This window comes from Podarcis melisellensis (genome assembly GCF_964234715.1).
Source record: "Podarcis melisellensis genome assembly, chromosome: 6".
Classification (NCBI taxonomy): Eukaryota; Metazoa; Chordata; class Lepidosauria; order Squamata; family Lacertidae; genus Podarcis; species Podarcis melisellensis.
The window spans coordinates 70,945,009-70,966,276 of NC_138538.1; positions in this window are offsets into that span (position 1 = coordinate 70,945,009).

Below are 21,268 nucleotides of genomic sequence, written 5' to 3' on the forward strand. Positions count from 1 at the left end.
GTCCCTATTACCCCCAACGAAAAGGCTTCGGGTTTTTCTTGAGAATGGTCCATTTAAACATCTTGTTCAATTCATTGTATTTTGGGGGGAAACTTTTTTTAAAAGCTTGACAGTTCAATTCGTAGGGCTAAGCCCTGGCTGCACAGAGTGCTCCCCCACAGACCATAAATCCACCACTGATCAGTGTTCCTTTAAAAAATGGCAGTAATGAATAAATTTATTTTTTTAAAAAAAATGAGAACCCAGCTAAATGGGTAGATAGTGGAATAATCCTACAAAACGTTGTCAGTCGAAATGACTGCTTCCGTACTTTTCACAGTTGAAGCCTCTCTGTGCCAGTGGTGCTATCAGTCAACCCCTTCCCCCGTAGTAAATTCCTGCCACACATACAGTAGGAATCTTTCATCACCACCTTGCTCTCGGTAGGTATTCCTTTAAAGCAGAGGCTGGCTCATCTTTTACTAAAATAATCTCTTCTTGGAGTTGCTCCCCTCCCTTACCATCTTTGGGTTGTGCTGTTGGCTTCACTTGTTTTAAGTCGAGTTCAGTCGGACTGGCAGGAAAAATCGTAAACGAAAAGGCATTTGCAATTCAGTATGTGCAAGTTCAATTCTTTGAGGACGTTATTGTGATACTTGTCTTTCTTCAAACGATCCTTATTTTTTTTCCTGAGCAACTTCCTTCTAACTCGACGAGTGTTAATACCACTGCTTTTTCCCGGTGGGCTAATTTCTGCTATTTTCACCGACTGTCTGACCACATTGCGGTGAAACACCCATTTTATACCGAGGTGTGTAGGACGAGGCAACAAACTGGGGGATTCCACACAATTCTCCCCAAATTCACTGAGCAGGTAGAAACTGCCTGTCACAAAACTTTCAATTGGTCTGGCCGGCAGGCCCCGTCTGATATCTCCTCAGCAACAGATCTTGACTCCTTCCTGTTCCTACTAGCTACAATGACCATGTTATACTCTGCTGCTGGAGGCAATAGGCTTCTGAAAGCTCTTGCTGGATACTGCCAGGTGGCGGGGAGGGAGGACTCCTCTTGCCCTCAGGTTCTGCTGGGGTGTGTGTGTGCTTCCCATAGGGACATCTGAGAAGACCCTGCACTAGATGAACCACCGGCCTGATTCAGTATATCCATCCCATATTCCATATTTAATGTTACGCTTGTCAGAAGGCTGCTGTCGAAACCGTGCCAAGTCCTCCCATTCTGCAGAAAGACTCATTGTGGGATGTGACACCACTATAGGACAGGATTCCCCTCTAAGAACATCCAATGATCCAAGTGCATTTTCTCTTTTAATTCAATTCTATTAGATCTCTGATAAAACCATGGTCCAACGTTTAACAACAGTGGTACCTCTAGTTACGAACTTAATTCATTCCGGAGGTCCGTCTTAACCTGAAACTGTTCTTAACCTGAGGTACCATTTTAGCTAATGGGCCTCCCGCTGCCGCCGAGCCGCCGAGCCACCACCGCACGATTTCTGTTCTAATCCTGAGGTAAAGTTCTTAACTCGAGGTACTACTTCCGGGTTAGCGGAATCTATAATCCAAAGTGTTTGTAACTTGTACAAGCGTAACTTGTAGCACTGTACAAGCGTCATTCCAATCCTACTAATCATTTTAATTGTTTACAATGATTTTTTTGGTAGGTAAATTATATATTTCCCTGCATTCCTTATTGACATTTTGGTCTTCCTGATTCCTAATTCTTCCAGTCCGTTTTGCTATGTCTGCATAGTCCATCAGTTCCATCTGCCATTCTTCTCTGGTAGGGACTGTGCCTTCTTTCCCTCTCTAGGCTAATAGTGTCTAGGCTGCAATAGTCGCATACATGAAAAGTCTCCTCTGGTTACCTGGAATTCTGTCATGTGATCAGTTAGGTGGGGCAGGGCTTACCTGCCCCCCCTATTTTATTCAAGTTGGCACTCTTGCCTGAGACATGCAAAGGACAAGATGGTGCTCTTCCATTTCTGGAGATGAGATAGCATCATCCATTGCACCTGAATCTAGTTTAGGGGGTTCAGGGCAAGCCACATAGCACTACACACGGCCCTGTCCTCCTACACCTCACTGATGCTCCCCATCACCTGACTACACCTAATGATAGAGCTGGCCCTTGGTGCATCTTCTACATGATATTGGTAAAAGGATACAGACTTGACACAAGGATGCTATTTTTGGGTTGGCGCCCTGCGCTTTGTAGTTCTGAGCTAGGCTTAATTTTACTTGTTACACTTCTTTTCCACCAACATGGAATTTGTGGTGGCCAACTTGGGTTTCCCAAGTGGTCCCTCCTCTAGGTATTGATTACACCCAGCGGTATAAGATTAGGATGAACTTAGCAGAGCATGGGACTCTTAATCTCAAGGTTGTGGGTTCGAGTCCCACGTTGGGCAAAAGATTCCTGCATTGCTGGGGGTTGGACCAGATGACTCCCGTGGTCCTTTCCAACTCAACAATTCTATGATTCTATGATAGTTGGCATTTGCTGGTCAAGAACATAACATGAGTTTAAATATTTCGGACAGTTTCAGGTTTTGGATTTGCTTGGGTTTTCATTTTATTTTTTGCAGATTGTTACCTGCCCTAAGCCTTTGGGTTGGGGTAGGTTACAAATCAAACAAGCCCACAAATAAATGCAAAATAAATTAATAATTATAATCTTGCTCCTGGGGCATGGAGGACTCCCTCTGGGCTTGGCAGCAGGCAGTTCATTGTAATTGTAAATTTGTCCTTTTCATCTAATTCTGTGTAAAGAGCAACTTTTGCCCGCAGGGCAGCCTTGTAAGAGAAAAATACTTATCTAAAAAGCTGTTTACTTGGCTTGTGATTTTTCTCTAATCCCTTTGTTATTATTTAAAGTATTTGTATAGGGATAAGAAAGAGCCTTGCTTTCCGTTTCATCCTGATTCTTTTCTGTGTTTGATCGCAATGTGGAGCTGGAATACTCCATTTAGATTAGGCTTCTTCTCAGTGTTTGGTGGAGTCAGGAGAGCCTCAGCACAGGTGACTGAGGAGCCCCAGAGAAAGACAGACAGCATCCCAAATTGTTGAGATGAAACCTTTTATTGGGCTGAATCTACATGATTGTGCACACAAGCTCACATGGCATTAAGTACCATTTCCTTGTAAACATACACCAGACTAGGCTGTATTTGTGTCAAGTGAGTAGGATACTTGCATGCTAGAATAAATATGGCTTAGTAATAATAATAATAATAATAATAATAATAATAATAATAATAATAACTGTACCCTGCCCACCTGACTGGGTTGCTCCAGCCACTTTGGGCAGCTTCCAACATATATAGAAACATAGCAAAACATTAAACCTTAAAAAGCTTCCCTATGCAGGGCTGCCTTCAGATGTTTCCTAAATGTTATATAATTACTCAACTCCTTAACATCTGATGGGAGGGCATTCCACAGGATGGGTGCCACTACTGAGAAGGTTGCCAAGCAGGAATGCACAGGTATTATGTTTCTCAATTGCTCTGGTAGCCAACCTTCCTTTTCATTAATCTCATCCATACCTGGAAGTCATGAGATCAGTGTTGCCACACCCCACCATCGACTACTGGTCCTTTCCTAGCCTTCTCCATGATGCATTAGCTTTTAAAAATATATACATAAGCAGTACTATTTTTCTAGAATCAGAGGTACTGGAACTCACCACGAACGCCACCCTTGTTCTCTTAGAATCACAATGGCGCCCATCTGAGAGGTGCTGGAACTGAGTTCTGGCTGGGGGGGAAACCCCATGTATATATGCAGAGTGTTTATTGTGGTGGGGAATCATTAAAACAGGAAAACTTTCAGTTCGTTTTAAGTTCTATCCCACTTGAGAGCTGTGATAATGAAGAGAGGATCTCTTAGACCAATAAATAAAAACAAATTATTCCCCAGCTCATCCCGTTTGAAGTGCTGTAGCCTAAGTATGTTTTACCATGTGGTGAGCTTTCTCTCTAGATTGAGCCTGACTGTGTGGAGTAAAGGTGAGGAGCTATCTGTATGCTCACAGGCACTTTTCTTTGTTTCATATTTCACCTGATGTTATGGGGTGGTGGGAAGAGCCAGCACGGAAACTCCCCGAGGGAACCCCCAAGGGAAGCCCGGGGATTGGTGGTGGGATGACTATGAGTGGTCAGAGAGAGAAGCAGGAGAAGACTGGGATGAGGAGGTCTTGGAAGCTGAAAAGGCAACAGGGTTTAGTGAGCAGGAAGAGGCTGTGTCAGAGAGCAGTTCAGAATCAGAGGCAGAAGCTGAAACAGGGGAGGATATCAACACTCAACAGGAAGATTCTCCCTGGCATCTGATCGGCATCCTGGCTTCTGTTTTCAAAATAATTTAGAGCTTGGCTGAAATTTCTCAGAAAATAATTTTTGAGATAACATCTCAGAAGATTTCTCCCTCACACACTGAATTCTCAGGGTCCTTCTTCACAGATGGAGAAATCCCATTCTTCCCCAAAGACCACTTACCAAATCTCGACAACAGTGGCAGTTGTGGGCCAGTTCAGCCACGGGCAACCTGGTGGCAGCGTTGGGACAGAAACCTACCGCATGACTGACAGGCGTCATCAGTGACAACTAGCTGCAGGGAGTAATGAGACTCCCCTACCTGCAAAGAATATTTGGCAAAATGACCATGGCAATTTCACCACCCATAAATGGGGTGGAGAATTTCAGACACAAACATGGAGCCCTTTTTCATATTGCTTAATGTTTCCAATCATCCTCTTGTAGTCCATCGCCCCCTTCATCAACCAGTATAATCTAGCAAGATAGTGTCATTCGGAATTAACTGGTCCAACATTTCTGAGAAGAGAATTTGCTAAGATTTTTCCCCCTGTGAATTTTCTTTTTCACATTTCAACAGTTGGAAACTGTGGAAATGAGGGGAAGTCTGACCTGCTGGGAGCCTGAGGGCCCCATTCCTGCCTCTCTCAACCTGGCCCAGGGCGGGGCCTGACAGGCTTCTTGTATCTTCATTTTTATGTGGAAATTCTCAGTTTGGTTATGTAATAGTATTATTATTATTATTATTATTATTATTATTATTATTATTATTATTATTAATACCCTGCCCATCTGGCTGGGTTTCCCTAGCCACTCTGGGCGGCTTCCAACCGAATATTAAAAACAATACAGCATCAGACATTTAAAACTTCCCTAAACAGGGCCGCCTTCAGTTGTTTTTTAAAAGTAAAATAGTTGTTTATTGCCTTGACATCTGCTGGGAGGCTGTTCCACAGGGCAGGTGCCACTACCGAGAAGGCCCTCTGACTAGTTCCCTGTAACCTCACTTCTCACAGTGAGGGAACCGCCAGAAGGCCCCCGGAACAGGACCTCAGTTTCTGGGCTGAGCGATGGAGGTGGAGACGCTCCTTTAGGTATACTGGACTGAGGCCGTTTAGGGCTTTAAAGGTCAGCACCAACACTTTGAATTGTGCTCGGAAACGTACTGGGAGCCAATGAAGATCTTTCAGGACGAGTGTTATATGGTCTCGGCAGCCACTCCCAGTCACCAGTCTAGCTGCCACATTCTGAATTAATTGCAGTTTCCTAGTCACCTTCAAAGGTAGCCCCACGTAGAGCGCATTGCAGTTTTTTTGTAGTTTTTGATGTGATTTATTTATTTTTATGACTACTTTGCTATGTTTGTAACTATGTAAATCTTTTCATATTGTAAGCCGCCTTGAGCATTGTTTTAACTGTGGAAAGGCGTCTTACAAATAAAATGATGATGATGATGATGATGATGAAACCCACCCTCCCCTGGAATACTTATCACAATGCCCCATTAGGTTTACTACCTGCAGACAAGGTTTGAATTTTTTGGGGGGCAGGGGGGAGCGGGAGAATATTTTTGTTCCACCAATGTTTCTGAATTCCTAGGGTTTAACATATACCTTGTTTTCCAATGGGCCACCTAGTTGTGTATGCTTAATAGATCTTTATGTGATGAGGAACTATCCTTCAACAAAAATATAATCCAAATATTATTGTCGTGGAGGCAGAAGCCCACAGGACACTGTTTAAGGGCAAACTAAACTATACCCGTAAATTGCATCAGAAACAACAAAGGATATTACTGAAGCAAAACTAATTTCTCTTCCCTTATAACATTCCCGCTAGTGCAGTGGAACGGTGAAGGACACCACAAATCCATTCATTTATTTCAAAATTTGCAAAACAAATCCCTTCTTACACATAGTATTTGTACAACACGAAATTATTATTCAATAAGTTGACATTTTAAACCTATTACTGCCTAAACCCATCTATTACGAAGCTGTTCAGAGCACTAAGTTAACATTTACCGGAACATACATCCACACATCACGGGGAGATCAAGCTCAAATCCTTTATTTCATATTCAGATCTTGTTGGGTCAGGATTGAAAACTGCTACCTTTCTGATACTTTACAGAAAAGCCACTGTGAAATCCACAAAAGAATTATTATCAAGTAACTGCAGTTATTCAGCTAGATGTTGACTTTGATATGTCAACTCTCTGATCTTTAATAGAAAATTGATGGTCTTGCCCCGAGGGTCAGTCATATGTACGACCGGGCTGGGGCAAGGTTTGCATTAAATTACAGCAAGCTTCGCCTCCTCGTTCTCTGGCAAAGTCAAACAAAGCCAAATGGATCCCTTGTTAGTTTGGTTTTCTTCGTTTTGTGTTGGCATATGGATTTAATTCCATAACGGGGGACCGCCGGGTGCAATCTGATTTATTGATTTTCTGGGGAGAGCTTTTTTAGCATAGGGCACCCGGAAGTGTAATAAAACAAAAAGCCAACTGGTACAAACATTTCCTACTTTTTTTTTTGGCAGTAGCTTTTAATTACTGCAGACTGGATTTGTCCCAAGAAATCGTGCAACCGTATTCAATTTAGATCTCCAATTAATTTGTCCCCTGCAATGTTTGTTACTCGCCAGAGATGGTTAAAACCACCAGTCTTTTATTTGTGCTTTTATGTGTGCATTTGACATGTGCACAGGCTGTGGTCCTGTGCATTTGGGGATATATCCCACTCGTCACGGGAAGAGACTACGCACTAGAAGAAGCACGGGGCTGCTGCAGAAAATGGCAGCCACAAGATGAGTTTCCCCTTCTTCTCTGCCATGCATAGTAAAAGCTTGCTGTGTGCCCTGATGTCATTATGCAATGTGCTTACCTGCCTTTGCGCTACATCATTGGTACCAGAGGGTCAGGGAAATGGTCAGCGTAAAACCACCAGGAGCAATGGGGCAGGTTGTACAATAATTTAGGTAGCACGTCACCCAACATTTCACACAGTAAGTATGTTGGTTCTGTGCTCAGTTGGAATTATGCCTGGGTAGACATTTATTTATTTTTGTATTTATTGATTGAATATTATATTGAATATAAGTTGCTTATTTTAAAGTTACTGTGACCTTTTTGTATTGGATCCAATTGTTATTATTAATGTTTGATGCTTTATTGTGTTTTTATATGTGTTGGAAGCTGCCCAGATTGGCTGGGGTAACCAAAAAAATAATAAAATAAAATATTAGGGTTGCCATATTTTGAAGAGCCCCAAAGAGGACACTATGATGACTCTCCTTTTAAATGCCCCTACCATATGTAGGCTATAGGCTATTGCTGAGCGGGGCAGGAGAAGAGAAGAGGAAAGCAAATCTTCAACCACCAGTTATGTCTATGTCTTATCCAGAAAGTATAGCCAGAGACATATTTAAAAAATCCAGCTGTACAGGAATTTTACCCCTGAAGAAGGACATGTCCTGGAAAAAGACAACACATGGAAACAACAACTTCTTCTTCTTTTTCTTCTTCTTCTTCTTCTTCTTCTTCTTCTTCTTCTTCTTCTTCTTCTTCTTCTTCTTCTTCTTCTTCTTCCCCTCCTCCTCCTCCTCCTCTGGGGTATGGCCCATCTTTTGATCCCAAAATGACGTCCCCGAGGTGGCTACGAATAATCAAAGTTGACACAAACCAAGCATGCATAGGATTGGACAGCAAGTCAAGTTAATGGTACCATATTCTCTCTCTCTCTGAGTTTTGAGCAGCCCGTTACTTCCTGCAAAGTTGCTTTTAAACTTCTCTAAGGTAGGAGTGCTGTATGGAAAAAACTAGGACACCCATGTTTTGGGACTGCCGTCAGGATCCAGCTTCTAAGTGTCAGCAGAAGCCGCTGGGGGTTGGGTGAGGGGATACCACTCTATGCATAATTTCTTTGATGGCTACAGAGAGAGATGTGGTGTGGCAGGAGCTAAAGGAAATGGAAGGAAGGGAATACGCTTTAAACAAGAAAAGGAAAGGAAAGAAAACTTCAACTTCTGTTTCCTACAAGTGCTATTACACAAACATCGCATCAAACACGCCTAGGGAGCCTTAGATGCCATAAAGACTCCCCCCCACCCCCCGCTTCCCACCAGGTACTTGCGTTTACGGGTTTAATTCGCACAGTACCTGATAAAGAGAAAAGGGGGTGAGAAAGAATCGGCTGTTTTTTAAGACTCGTTGACTCTTTCATAGTATGCCACCTTTGGAAACCACAGACTTTGGATTTTGAATGTCTGCTTCTGTGGATCATTCTTCTAAAGCGAAGACTGATCCTGCTTCAGAAATCCCTTAGTGGGATCTCTGTCAAATCCCTCAATGTCTTTGTACTGCTGTATGAAGTAAGTGCACTGCACTAAGTACAAAATATGTTTTAAAACACCATTCGCTGCTGAACTGGAAGAGTGTGTGTGCAGTTTGAGAACAACATGCACGAACTTGATTTAGAGAATCTGTTTATGATTATTTAACCCTGGACTATCCAAAGGATTTTAGCAACATACTTTTCATATTCATGAAAAGTCAGTTATCTCTAGTGCCTGATTTCAATTAACTATTAACTTAAAAAGAGTTTCACACCAATGAAAAGATAGGTGAATTCTGCTAAATAGGACATTTCCTGGTAGGGCAGCTGGGATGTGGCTGGTGGGCAGTTTAGATCTACTTATTTTAGGGTTGCCATATCTTTAAGAGCAAGAAAAAAAAAGAAGATAGCGTGATTCACTGCCAGCCTGAGCCAGGGACAGAGGCATGCAGGTGTGGCCCCCCAAAAGAGGACATGTCTGGGTTTTCCCAGAGATATGGCAACCCTAAATCTGAGCAGATAAATCAGGGACAACATTTTTGTTGACTACTCACAACACAGAATTCTATAGCCAACCAGAGGAGCAGCTTGTGGCAGAGTAACTATGGACCATTCTCCGGTGACCCATCCGCTTCTGCGTCATTGTGAATGTATTCATGGGCATCTTGTATGCATGGGCCAGTGGAACGCCAGACTTCCAAATTAAAGCTCAGCACTCATTGTTTCATCTCTGTGCCAATGTCAGCCAAGAGCCACTCTGGAGGTCTTCAGGAAGTGAAAAAGCAAGAAGCAAACATGCTTCTTCTTCCTTATGCTTCCTTATGCCTTATGGGTCTTGCCTGAAAAGGGATGATGTGCATTCATTCTTACAATGTGGGGACAGCAAGTTTGTTTCTCTCTTGGGTTGTACCTGGAAGCATGAGGGACAGGAAGCACAGTCACTCAAACATCCCAGCACTCTGCTTCTTTGAGGGTTTCCAGTGGGATATTACCAGGACCATAGTGAGCTGCCTTTTACCAGCTTGTACCAACGTTGGTAGTGGTGATGCAGCTTAGAAGTTCTCATTCCTTCCTGAAACGTTTTCTCATATGTGAAAAACAGATGGAAGACAAATGCTAAGGTCCTCAGGCAGTGGAATGAGATACAATAGCAACATTTCGCCAGTTTCTCCAGGCCTCTGTTATGGCCCTATATGGAAGTCCATTGATTCGTTTAAATCTCACAATTTCCACAGCCTTTAAATTATGCAGAATAAGAGCAGTGATAAGCAAGGTCAAGAGAGCGCATTATAATTCTTATTTCAGACTCATTAGGCCTACCAACAGATTTCATTTTATTTGTTAATGAAGCTTATATTATAGGTATTTGGGGCCACTAAAGCCTGAAGTGGAGTGCGGGTCCAGTATTTCAGTCAGGATAAATTTGGCTGTTACCGTACATGGGTGACAGAAACAGAAATCACATATGCCAGTTTTGTAATATACAAGGTTGGGAATCCACAAATAACAACTGTAGCAAAAACCAGGTGCTTCATGTCCACCACTGTATGTAAGACCCGACTGTGGCCATTATTATAAAATGCTGCAGATATTCAAACTAAAGATTAAAAAATACAAGTGATTCACTTGAGCAGGACTTTTGTGTGTGGAAAAGTGTGGAAAGACCATAGTAACTCAACCTGCGGTCCACCTTGCATTCCATCCACTTCTTTTGCTTTTATTTTTTAGGAATTCTCCTAAGGCTATTGAAGGGTACTGTTGCCAAGCCCTGATGGCTCCATCCAATGCTGCTACGATATCTTTTCTTTTATAATAATTTTTATTAGTTTTCAATACAATTATACAAATATCACCATACCAAAAATTTATCACAAATTTTTCTCTTTTGGACTTCCATCAGCTTCTCTGCCAATCATCCGTATTTAAAATTTTAATTACGCATTTCCTGAATTTAATATTGCCTTTTAATATACTTATTTTTTTGGCAATGACAGGCCTAGACAGCATCTTGAGAAGTAGAGACATCACCTTGCCAACAAAGGTTCGTATAGTTAAAGCTATGGTTTTCCCTGTAGTGATGTATGAAAGTGAGAGCTGCACCATAAAGAAGGCTGATCGCCGAATAATTGATGCTTTTGAATTATGGTGCTGGAGGAGACTCTTGAGAGTCCCATGGACTGCAAGAAGATCAAACCTCTCCATTCTGAAGGAAATCAGCCCTGAGTGCTCACTGGAAGGACAGATTGTGAAGCTGAGGCTCCAGTACTTTGGCCACCTCATGAGAAGAGAAGACTCCCTGGAGAAGACCCTGATGTTGGGAAAGATGGAGGGCACAAGGAAAAGGGGGCGACAGAGGACGAGATGGTTGGATAGTGTTTTCGAGGTTACCAGCATGAGTTTGACCAAACTGCGGGAGGCAGTGGAGGACAGAGGTGCCTGGCATTCTCTGGTCCATGGGGTCACGAAGAGTCGGACACGACTAAACGACTAAACAACAAGAATCTTATTTTCTTTTTTACAGTACTCCTCAAACTTTCACAGAGCTTCTTTAAATCCAGCTAGGGTTATTTGCTCATCACATATTTTTTCAGATACTCTACAAATTTTTCCCAGTCCTCGATGAACTTATGGTCTCGTTGATATCTGATCTTCCCAGTTAATTTGTCCAATTCTGCATAGTCCATCAGTTTCATTCTCCATTCTTCCAGGGTCGGTAGTTCCGCCTGTTTCCATCTTTGGGCCATTAATGTTCTCGCCGCTGTTACTGCATACTGGAAGAGTTTACAGTCCTTTCTATTTATTTCATTTCCTATTATTCCTAAAAGAAAGGCTTCTGGTTTCTTGACAAATGTATATTTCAACATCTTCTTCAGCTCATTGTATATAATGCTGCTACAATATCAGTGTGAACAGGGCTTTTTCTTCAGCCAGAACTTGCCGGAACTCAGTTCCGGCACCCCTCAGGTGGGCGCCATTGCCATTATTAGAGAACATGGGAGGTGTTCCTGATGATTCCTGGCACCTCTTTTTCTAGGGAAATAGCCCACCTCAAATAGAAGGTTGCTCCTACAAGTGGGGGAACTGTCATTAATTGAATGTTATTTCAATGATTACCACCACAGTTTGTGGATACTTTGCCTCAGGCTACCTCTTCAGCAGGAAGTCATGTGGAATATGTTTGCAACTGGCCTCTCTAGGGGAACTAACCACTTCAGCTACCTTGAATGCAATTTATGAGGAAAAGTTGACACAAGCATCTTTTAATCATTGAATATAACCAGGTCATTGATGCTTCCAGTGGGATTTCCTCTCCTACGTAGGTGGGATGATTCTATGGCAGGGATGGGGAACAAGCAACCCTTTTGATGCTGCTAGACTACAACTCCCATGTTATCTGGGGCTGATGGGAGCTGGAGTCCCAGAACATTTGGAGGGTCCTCATCCTTGAGTGGGAATACAATAACATCTGGAGGGCCACAGGTCCCCCAGTCCTGATGTATTCTCATCACATGGAAAGGCTTACCTCTGAAGTACGTCCAAGTATTGCCCATGCAGGAAATTGTGTAAAATGGTACTCACAGCAATTTACAACCCAGATTTGTAGATCCTGAGAAATTCCCTGCTTATAAAGCATACAGGACCTTTGAGAAGTGCAGCGTGTATAAATCAGCAACTTAATGATACCCCTCACCTTTCTTATAGGTCACAAAAACTTCTGTTCAAAGCTGGAGGGAATGTTGGTAACACTCACTATCTTTCAGGGCCGACTCCGTAATTACCCTCTGGAAATGGGCATTTTGCCAAGGAGAGGGAATACATGTTTCTAATATTAATATTTAACAAAACTTCCTGTTTATACAGGGCATTTTCCCTCTCAGTCCCAAAGCATTTGCTGAGGTTAAAAAAACACCTCATTTTTGTTCCATTTTCTCCTTGTTCCATTTCACTTGCAGGGGTTGTTTTATGGTGTGGGATTGTGGGTATCTTAGGTATAGTAAGGAATTGGCACTGGCCTAGTCCCTCAGAATTCCAAGCTTCTGGAAATTCTGAAACAACTTAGGTTCTTGTGTGGGTTCACAATGAGGATTAATTCTCAATGAATTGTCCACCATGTCATGGCTTCCAGCAGTACCTGTGAACCACCTTAATTATAAAAAGGTGATATGAAATGTCTAATTGTGGTATTTGATCAGTGATGACTTTTTCACACATGCAAGTCATCCCTTGGTGTTGGGTTGATCAAGCAATAATGAGAGTGCATTTGTGAACAGAGGGATCTGTGAATGTCTCCCAATATGTTCTGACATTCGTTTACACGAATTAGTTTTGCATTTCACAGTAGGAAGTGGATTAGGGCTGCGATCCTAGCCCCACTTACCTGAGAGTAAGCCCATTGACTTCATTGGGACTTCTAAATAAACATGGCTGGGATTGCAGCCTTAGTTCATATAGTCTGCCTCTAGCAACAAAGAACTTGAACAAACACTTCAGAAAAATGTACTGATGCACCTATAGGCACAGCGACAGTTACACATCCATGAGTATGCAATTAACAGGCATTGCAAAGCAATTTATGGATGTATTTATGTATAATTTTATGTACTGATTAATTTAAAGAGATTTATATACCGCTTATTTAAAAAAAACCCTCTGAGCAATCTAAATAAGATAATATAAAATATTCATAAGAAAATGCAAATTAATCAACAGATGGAATAAAACCATCCAAATATAGAGAGAACAAACTGCTTTAAATATATATACAAATGCAAACAAGCCAATACATCTTGTTTGCTGAGATGAATGCTCACACTTCATCTTTTGCATTTTCCATAGGCGATGGCACAGATTCCTCTGACATCCCTATATGGACCATTAATCAATAGATCATTAAATCAGATCCCATTCTGCACAATCCAAAAATTATAGGATGTTATTGAATTACAGATGAGGAAGGAGGGCCTCTGTCCTATTGCCTTTGCGGTTGATGTCCTTAGCTACTATTTTTACAAAACTATGTGATGGCCATGATTTAGTCAAAATTGGGGGAGAGGGGGAGTTCTGGGAGTGGCGCTTGCCAGTTCTGTTACCTTTCTCACTGTATTTCATACTCTGTTCCTGGAACTGTACCTCCTTGAAAAAGAGGTGGGTAATTACATGTTTTGATTATTCCCTCTTCTAAACAACCCTCTACCCGTGGTAAGCTAGCAGGCCAAAGAAAGGGATTTTACACTTCTCTCTCCCCCCACCCAACATGGTAGTTCCCTAAATACTGGGGAAATTTGATGTGAGGGAATAGTCATATGTATGATTTCCCCCCTCCCATCACCTGCTTTTTGAAGTGGTTTAGTCCAAAGAAGGCGGATCGCCAAAGAATTGATGCTTTTGAATTATGGTGCTGGAGAGTCCCATGGACTGCAAGAAGTTCAAACCTATCCATTCTTAAGGAAATCAGCCCTGAGTGCTCACTGGAAGGACAGGTCGTGAAGCTGAGGCTCCAATACTTTGGCCATCTCATGAGAAGAGAAGACCCTGATGTTGGGAAAGATGGAGGGCACAAGGAGAAGGGGACGACAGAGGACGAGATGATTGGACAGTGTTCTCGAAGCTACCAGCATGAGTTTGACCAAACTGTGGGAGGCAGTGGAAGACTGCCTGGTCTATGGGGTCATGAAGAGTCGGACACAACTAAACGACTAAACAACAAGTCCAAGGCAGATTGTACCGTACACGTTTCCTGAATGCGTTAGTCCACTCTGAGACAATGGTCAGCGTGGCTTGGTTCCAGAACTACTGACTTGGAAAGCTTTTCTCAACCCTGATAGCAAAGGAAAGAGGGTCTATTGAACATGGGCACTGTGGATCTCCTTCATCACTGAATAATCAGAGTCCACTCCAAAGAAATATGGCAGTTGGGCAGTGGTGGGGAACCTGTGACACACCTACCCCCCTATATACTGATGGATGACAACTTCCATCAGCTAATGGCCAGGGATAATGGGATCTGCAGTCCAACAACATCTGGAAGGCTACAAGATAGGACTTTCTGGCCAAAGAGTAAAACTGCCCCCCTGGCCTAAAAAGGACCACTGACCATTAGGACCAGTCGTGACCGACTCTGGGGTTGCAGCGCTCATCTCGCTTTACTGGCCGAGGGAGCTTCCAGGTCATGTGGCCAGCATGACGAAGCCGCTTCTGGCGAACCAGAGCAGCGCACGGAAATGCCGTTTACCTTCCCGCTGGAGCGGTACCTATTTATCTACTTGCACTTGGACGTGCTTTTGAACTGCTTGGTTGGCAGGAGCAGGGACTGAGCAACGGGAGCTCACCCCATTGCGGGGATTCGAACCGCCGACCATCTGATCAGCAAGTCCTAGGCTCTGTGGTTTAACCCACAGCGCCACCCACGTCCCGCCCCCCTGGCCTGCTTTGCTTCAAAATGGAAGCATGTCCTAAGTTTCAGTAGATGCCCCCAATCTGGGATTCTTCCTTCTAGCTGTCATGCTCCTTCTCTGGGAAATATTTGGGCTTCCTCCACTTGAAATACCCTTCTCCGAAAGTGTTCCCAATAGGTAGGGAGCCGATGTGGGCACTGGATTCCTCCAACTCTACTTAGAGAAGGTTTACTATTTGTCCCTCGAGGGGGAAAAAAAGGGAATATGGCATTCGGCTTCAGAGAAAGAAAGAAAGAAGCAGGGGAGAAGGAGGAGGAGGAGAAGGGGGGGGGGACTAAACAAAACTCCAAACCCCAGCTCCGTGCTGAATACTTTGCTCACATTTCCTATGTAATTAGGAAATGACATTCATCTGACAATGTAAACTCATTAAATCCTCTCGACAGAAGCCACAGGCATTGTCGAAAAACCTAGTGTCAACATAAACTGCTTAAAATATTTTTCTCCAACACCCCTTGCTTTCCCTTCTCTCTGCCCCCCCAACCCCAATCCTCCCCTTTTTTGCAAGCTGGCTTCATCGTAGCCACTAAGTGTGTGTTAATGGAACAGGAGCATTAAATGCCTCTTCTGCATTTCGAAGGCACCGAACTCTCTCAGAGTGCGAGTTCTGCCTCACAGCCAGATCTGGCCCTGCCTTCACCCTGGCGCCTTTCATCTCCCTTTGTTCCGCGTCTGTGCTGAGGCAGAGACTTTCCCCACCTCTCGCTGTCTTACTGTGGCTCTGAAAGATGATTGCCTTCTGGTGGAGCCCTTTCCCCCTTCTTCTGTACCCAAGCTCCATGTTCAATGAACATCAAAAAGGCCTTCTCATACCCTGATGGTTTAAATCTTTAAACAGAGTGTAACAGCCTGAGCACATCCAGACCCCCTCACACCCCATAGTCTTGTCACTATATGTTCCTGCAACAATTACCAGGAGAGGGAGGCTGCCGAGCGAAATCAAGTAGTGTGTGTTGTCTCTCTGGACTCCATGCTGGTGCTCTGATCAGGACTTCAGCAAAATTCTGTTTGAAATGAGAATAGACTAATTTTCATCAGCCTCTTCGCAGAGGAATCCCATGTGGACCAGTATGCCAAGGGTCATCATTAGAAAACCGCCTTCAAAAGAACGAGGGGAGAAAGGGGGGGTTTCCTGTGGCATCTCTCTCTCTCTCTCTCTCTCTCTCTCTCTCTGCCTCTCTTTCACTCCCCTCTCCCTTTGTTAAATTGATAAACATTTATGTAAAATGCATACATTTAATTGTTCTATATCTCCATGTTTCCTCGCAAAGCCCGCAAAAGCAATGCCCTGGAAAAAGGGCTTGGACAGAAACAGGCTCATAAAAATAGCCCGTGTAAGACTGACAAATAAAGGGGAAACGAGAGAGGGAGAGAGTCCGCCTTTGAGTGAAAAATTCACAAGAATTCCATGATCAAAGGATGCTCCAACTCCCAGCTGTTCAAAGGGACTTTATATATATATATATATATATATATATATATATATATATATATAATCAGATGTGACCAAGAATAGAAAAGAACTCATTAAGAGCTTAACAAGATGATGACAGGTGAAGACATTGGTTGCTTAAATGCTGTAACATTTCCTTTCTTTCTTTCCTAAGCAGTTCCTTGTTTGTTTTCTGGGAATCAATTGAGATTTCCTTGGGATCGTTACAGGATCAACTCAGGTTTTTGTCCACTACGGATAATAAACATGCAGGCCAAGTACTGAAGAGCAGAGTAATTAAGACATCACATTGTTCTCCCCCAGCCTTTCCAACTTCCCCTCCCCACCCACCGCTAGATAATTGTCAAGCATGTTGGAGGAATTAGTAAATTATATATTCCCCCCCCCCCACTTATCAATTTCCCTCTGAAGCCAGGCTGGCTGTTAAAAAGCAAAAGAAGGACGTTGCAGAGTATGTAAGCAAGTGAAATGGATCTCCGGAAGTTTAACTCTAAGCCTTGAGACATAAGAAAGAGGTTAGTTTTCTGTGTCTTTTGAGACTCACTAGGAATGAGCTCTGGATGGATAGGACTCGCACTTCATTTTTATAGCTATTGTTTAGCTGCTACCGTGTTTGCAAAGCGCAGGGAGGGGGGAAATCTTTATAATTCTCTAAATCCCTTTCCGCTTTCCCCAGGCAGAACCTTGTTTCTCTTGCATGTTTGTGGGCTCTGACCTTCACAACGCACATCCCTCCCAACAGCAGTAGCCAGTTTCTTATTCTTTAAGTGCTGGAGGAGTCATGAAAAATTCAAGCACCGGGTTTCCCTGAGACCAATCTGGTGGCTTTGTCTTTGTGTGAACTGCTGCTTTCTATGCATCATTCAGAAGGTACATACTGTTGTCGGCCCCTGAACTGCTACTTGGTGTTAAACATGAATATTTGTAGCTTAGCAAGGGACCAAATTTTAAAAAATTAATATTTGACAACCTTTGAGAGGCTGCGCCGGCGTGGAAATCTGCATATGAAAGACAAGATTTGCAAAAAAGTCAAAACTCCCCCCCTCCTTCCTCTTAATTCAGGGTGGAGTGGGGGGCCGAGGAAAGAAAGTGGGTAAGCCTCTCTTCTCCTAGTGAGGACCATCGAAAGACAACAGAGGAGTCATTGTCAACCCGTTCTGATTCCTGGTTTGTCATCTGGATAAATACACTAAGATGGTGCTACCTCAAAGAGCCAGCCAGGGTGATGGAGTGGACTGGTTTCTTTCCTCCGCTCCTAGACTTCAGGGGGAAATTCATTCTGCGCATGAACCACTAATCCTATCTGACCCAGACAGCTTATTCCTGGTTACCCGTCAGAGATCTATCCAGTGGCAAAACTGCCTTTCCCCACATTTCTTAATTAGAATTTTAGTCCGCTTAGAACTAATAGATTCTCTTATTAGCAACAGGAAGAATTGCTAGCTCTCTACTTCAAGTGGCATATCTGTATAACTTATACCCTTAAGATCTTAGCCCCTCACAATCCTGGCGGAATGCCTTTGACTCTCCCATATTAATGAGTTGTTCTAAATTTAGTCTACTGTGACAAACTAATATTAATACAGTATTTTATGGCCCAGGGCTTTGTTAATGCATAGGAATGAAACACTGAATCAAAGGAAAGGGGAGGAAGAAGCCAACTGACTTGGTGTGTGATTGTCGAGATAGACGATAATCCAAGTATGTAGATATTAAGACTTAGAATGTAATACACTGCTTACGGATTTCTATTATGTGAAACATTTTCTATTATTTTAAATCCTCGCCGTCTTAGTTTCCTATTTTCAGGGGTTTATAACTCGGCCATAAAGATTTGCTCTGGGCTGTAACTTGGCATACAGGTCTTAACCTGGGAGCAATTGTTTTTAGAAAATAATGTTTCAAACAAATTGGTGTTGTCATTTTTTTCATTTTTTTTTTTGGGGGGGGAGCACAACACATTACACCTAAGTCAGCAGAAGACCACAGTTGCACATAGCTTAGATTGTATGATGTTTAAGCACTGAACAAAATCCAGGATGTGATTCGTTTGTCGTGGCATCTAATTAATGTACAAGCATGCAATCTTCTTAAAAACAAAATTAAAAAAAACCCTGCTTATTGTTCAAATTTAGCTCATTGAAGTTAATGGGCATTAGTCGCTATGAGCAGAATTAGGACCACCAAGTGCTTTTCAGTTTGCATTCTCCCCTCCCTGACTTCCCAAAGTGGAGAATATGATGTCAATTATTTTATTATTATTTCGTTTATTAATTAAATTTGTATACTGCTCTATACCCGCAGGTCTCAATGCAGTTCACAGGATTAAATTATGATATAAAAACACAGAATACATAATCAAAATAAAAACAAGAACAAGCCAACAACCCCCGCCCACACAGACATTTTAAAAGGGCATTAAATGCCAGTCAGCCAAAGGCCTGGTTAAAGAGGAATGCTTTTGCCTGGTGCCTAAAGTTGTATAATGAAGGCACCAGACGAGCCTCCCCGGGGAGAGCATTCTATAAATGGGGAGCCACTGCAGCAAGGGCAACTCTAACAATATAGAATGCTCAGAGTTGCACATTTTGTTTTATTTAGTTTCATTTTAGTTTGAAAAAATATATTTAATGGGCTTATATACTGCTCCTCATCACTCAGTGACCTTGAAGTGGTTTACAGCGGTACCTCTGCTTGCGAACCGGATCCGTTCTGGAGGGACATAACCTGCAAACATAACATGAGGTATGACTGTATATAAATTGATATTTGATATTTATATGGCGATTTTCCAACAGCAAAGTTGTGCTCAAAGCAGCTCAGAGCAATAAAACATTCCCGTATCAAAACGCACAAGGAAATACCAGGATTTCAAAAATGAGCCACTCCACAGAATATAAATGCAATTTGACGCAAATGCATCACAATTAAAAAATAAATGGCTGCTGAGCACCATCCCAGCAACAGTTCACTGGGAAGCGGCGAACACCCACTGCAGCAGCACAATCCCAGCCAGCAACTTGTTTTAAAAGGGATGGGGCTGGTCAGTTGGTCTCACTCAGCCCCGGATCACAGAATCATAAAATTGTAAAGTCAGAAGGGACCCACAAGTCCTGAGACTTAAGAGTCTCATGCTCTACTGACGGATGTATCTGAAATATGCCCAGTCCTTAGTCACCAAATAAAATAAAAGATATTCTGAGTCAGGGTGTGGCAAATGACCAGGGGAAGGGAGTTCTATAATGCTAGTGCAGATTCTAAAAAAGTGCCTCAGGGAACTTTAAATGCTTACTGGCCCCAGAAACTTTGCTGCTTGACGTGGAGCAGAAATGGACCCCCCCCCACCGTAAAGGTGCATATAGTAGAGGTGTACATTGACTCCTCCCTCTTGACTCCAAATGTGATGGCAAATGGACTCCCACAAGCCCCATGAGCTAAGTTGCTCTGTTCTAGACTTTTTTTTGAAATGTATAGCTCTATGTTTCTCTTTCTCTCTTTAGGTTCCCAGGCTTTGCAAGATGTGAGGCTGTCCAAAATGTTGCCTGCAGAGTGCTAAAGAGCCCTGGATTGTTACAGCGCAGCAGCAGAGGATTAAACTCCCCCCAACGTTTAAAACTTCATTTAACTTTAGAAAATAACAAAAACGCTACATTGCTGTGCTCTAACAAAAAAATAAATACATGCAGGTCCTGCTATCTGAACACAATGCATTCTCAAGAAATCACTTGTTGGTTGAGTGTTTGCATAACGAGTCAACAATTTCCATTTATTCCTTTGGGGAAATTTCTAATGCATTCCCGACCATGGAATTTTGACCCCCAAATGATGAAAAGAACCAGGAAAGCCCTCTGAAACCTTGCAAAAGCAACCAAGGAAGGGAAAAATGCTTTCTTATTTGTCCAATCTCCCTCCATGCTTTCTGGTGAAACAGCTGCCATGCATCAGCAAAACACAAAGAAGTAAGGCTCGTATAAGGTTATTTATTTGCTTACAGTACTACATGCAGGTCCAGCTTTTTGGATATCTGAATCTGTGGTGCATAAAGCGAGGTTTGGGTACTAACTCCTCATGTTTGGATAAGTGAATTTTCGTATAACAAGCATTTGGGTAGCGGGACCTGCATGTAAATCTCATAGCTCTTCAGAACTATGTAAGGACAATTGGAGCCCTTAGAAGGTCTCTTGAACAGAGGCCCACAAGTCTTGTTATCCACAGACAACCACAGAAAGAAAGGCTGTTATAAGGCTGCAAATTTTTTAACACCATGTGGCTGTCTCTTAATTATTTTAAGGTAAAAAAGAGACAAACCCCACTCTCTTTCTCATGAGGGATTTTGGGGGGAAATCCCTTTTACTCCCCCCACAAAAAGTCAGTGGGCGTATTTGCATGCAATTTGACAGGCTGGAGGTACGCGGATGCCTGCAAATTTCCTCAACTTTGGCCAAAGTGTGTGTGGGGGGAGTTATAGCTGTTTTTAGATTCCCTGTTGTTGTGAATGAGGAATACGGGGCTTTCTTTTATTCAGCTTGAAATCCACAACATGGATCAAAGTGAAGAGAGCACGGAATAACTCAGAAACAGATCTGAGTTTTTGCACCGATACTAGGCAAATCTTGGTGCTAGTGTGCACCCATAGTCTACAGCAGTGTTTCCCAACCTTGGGCCTCCAGCTGTTTTTTGGACTACAACTCCCATCATCTCTAGCTAGCAAGACCAG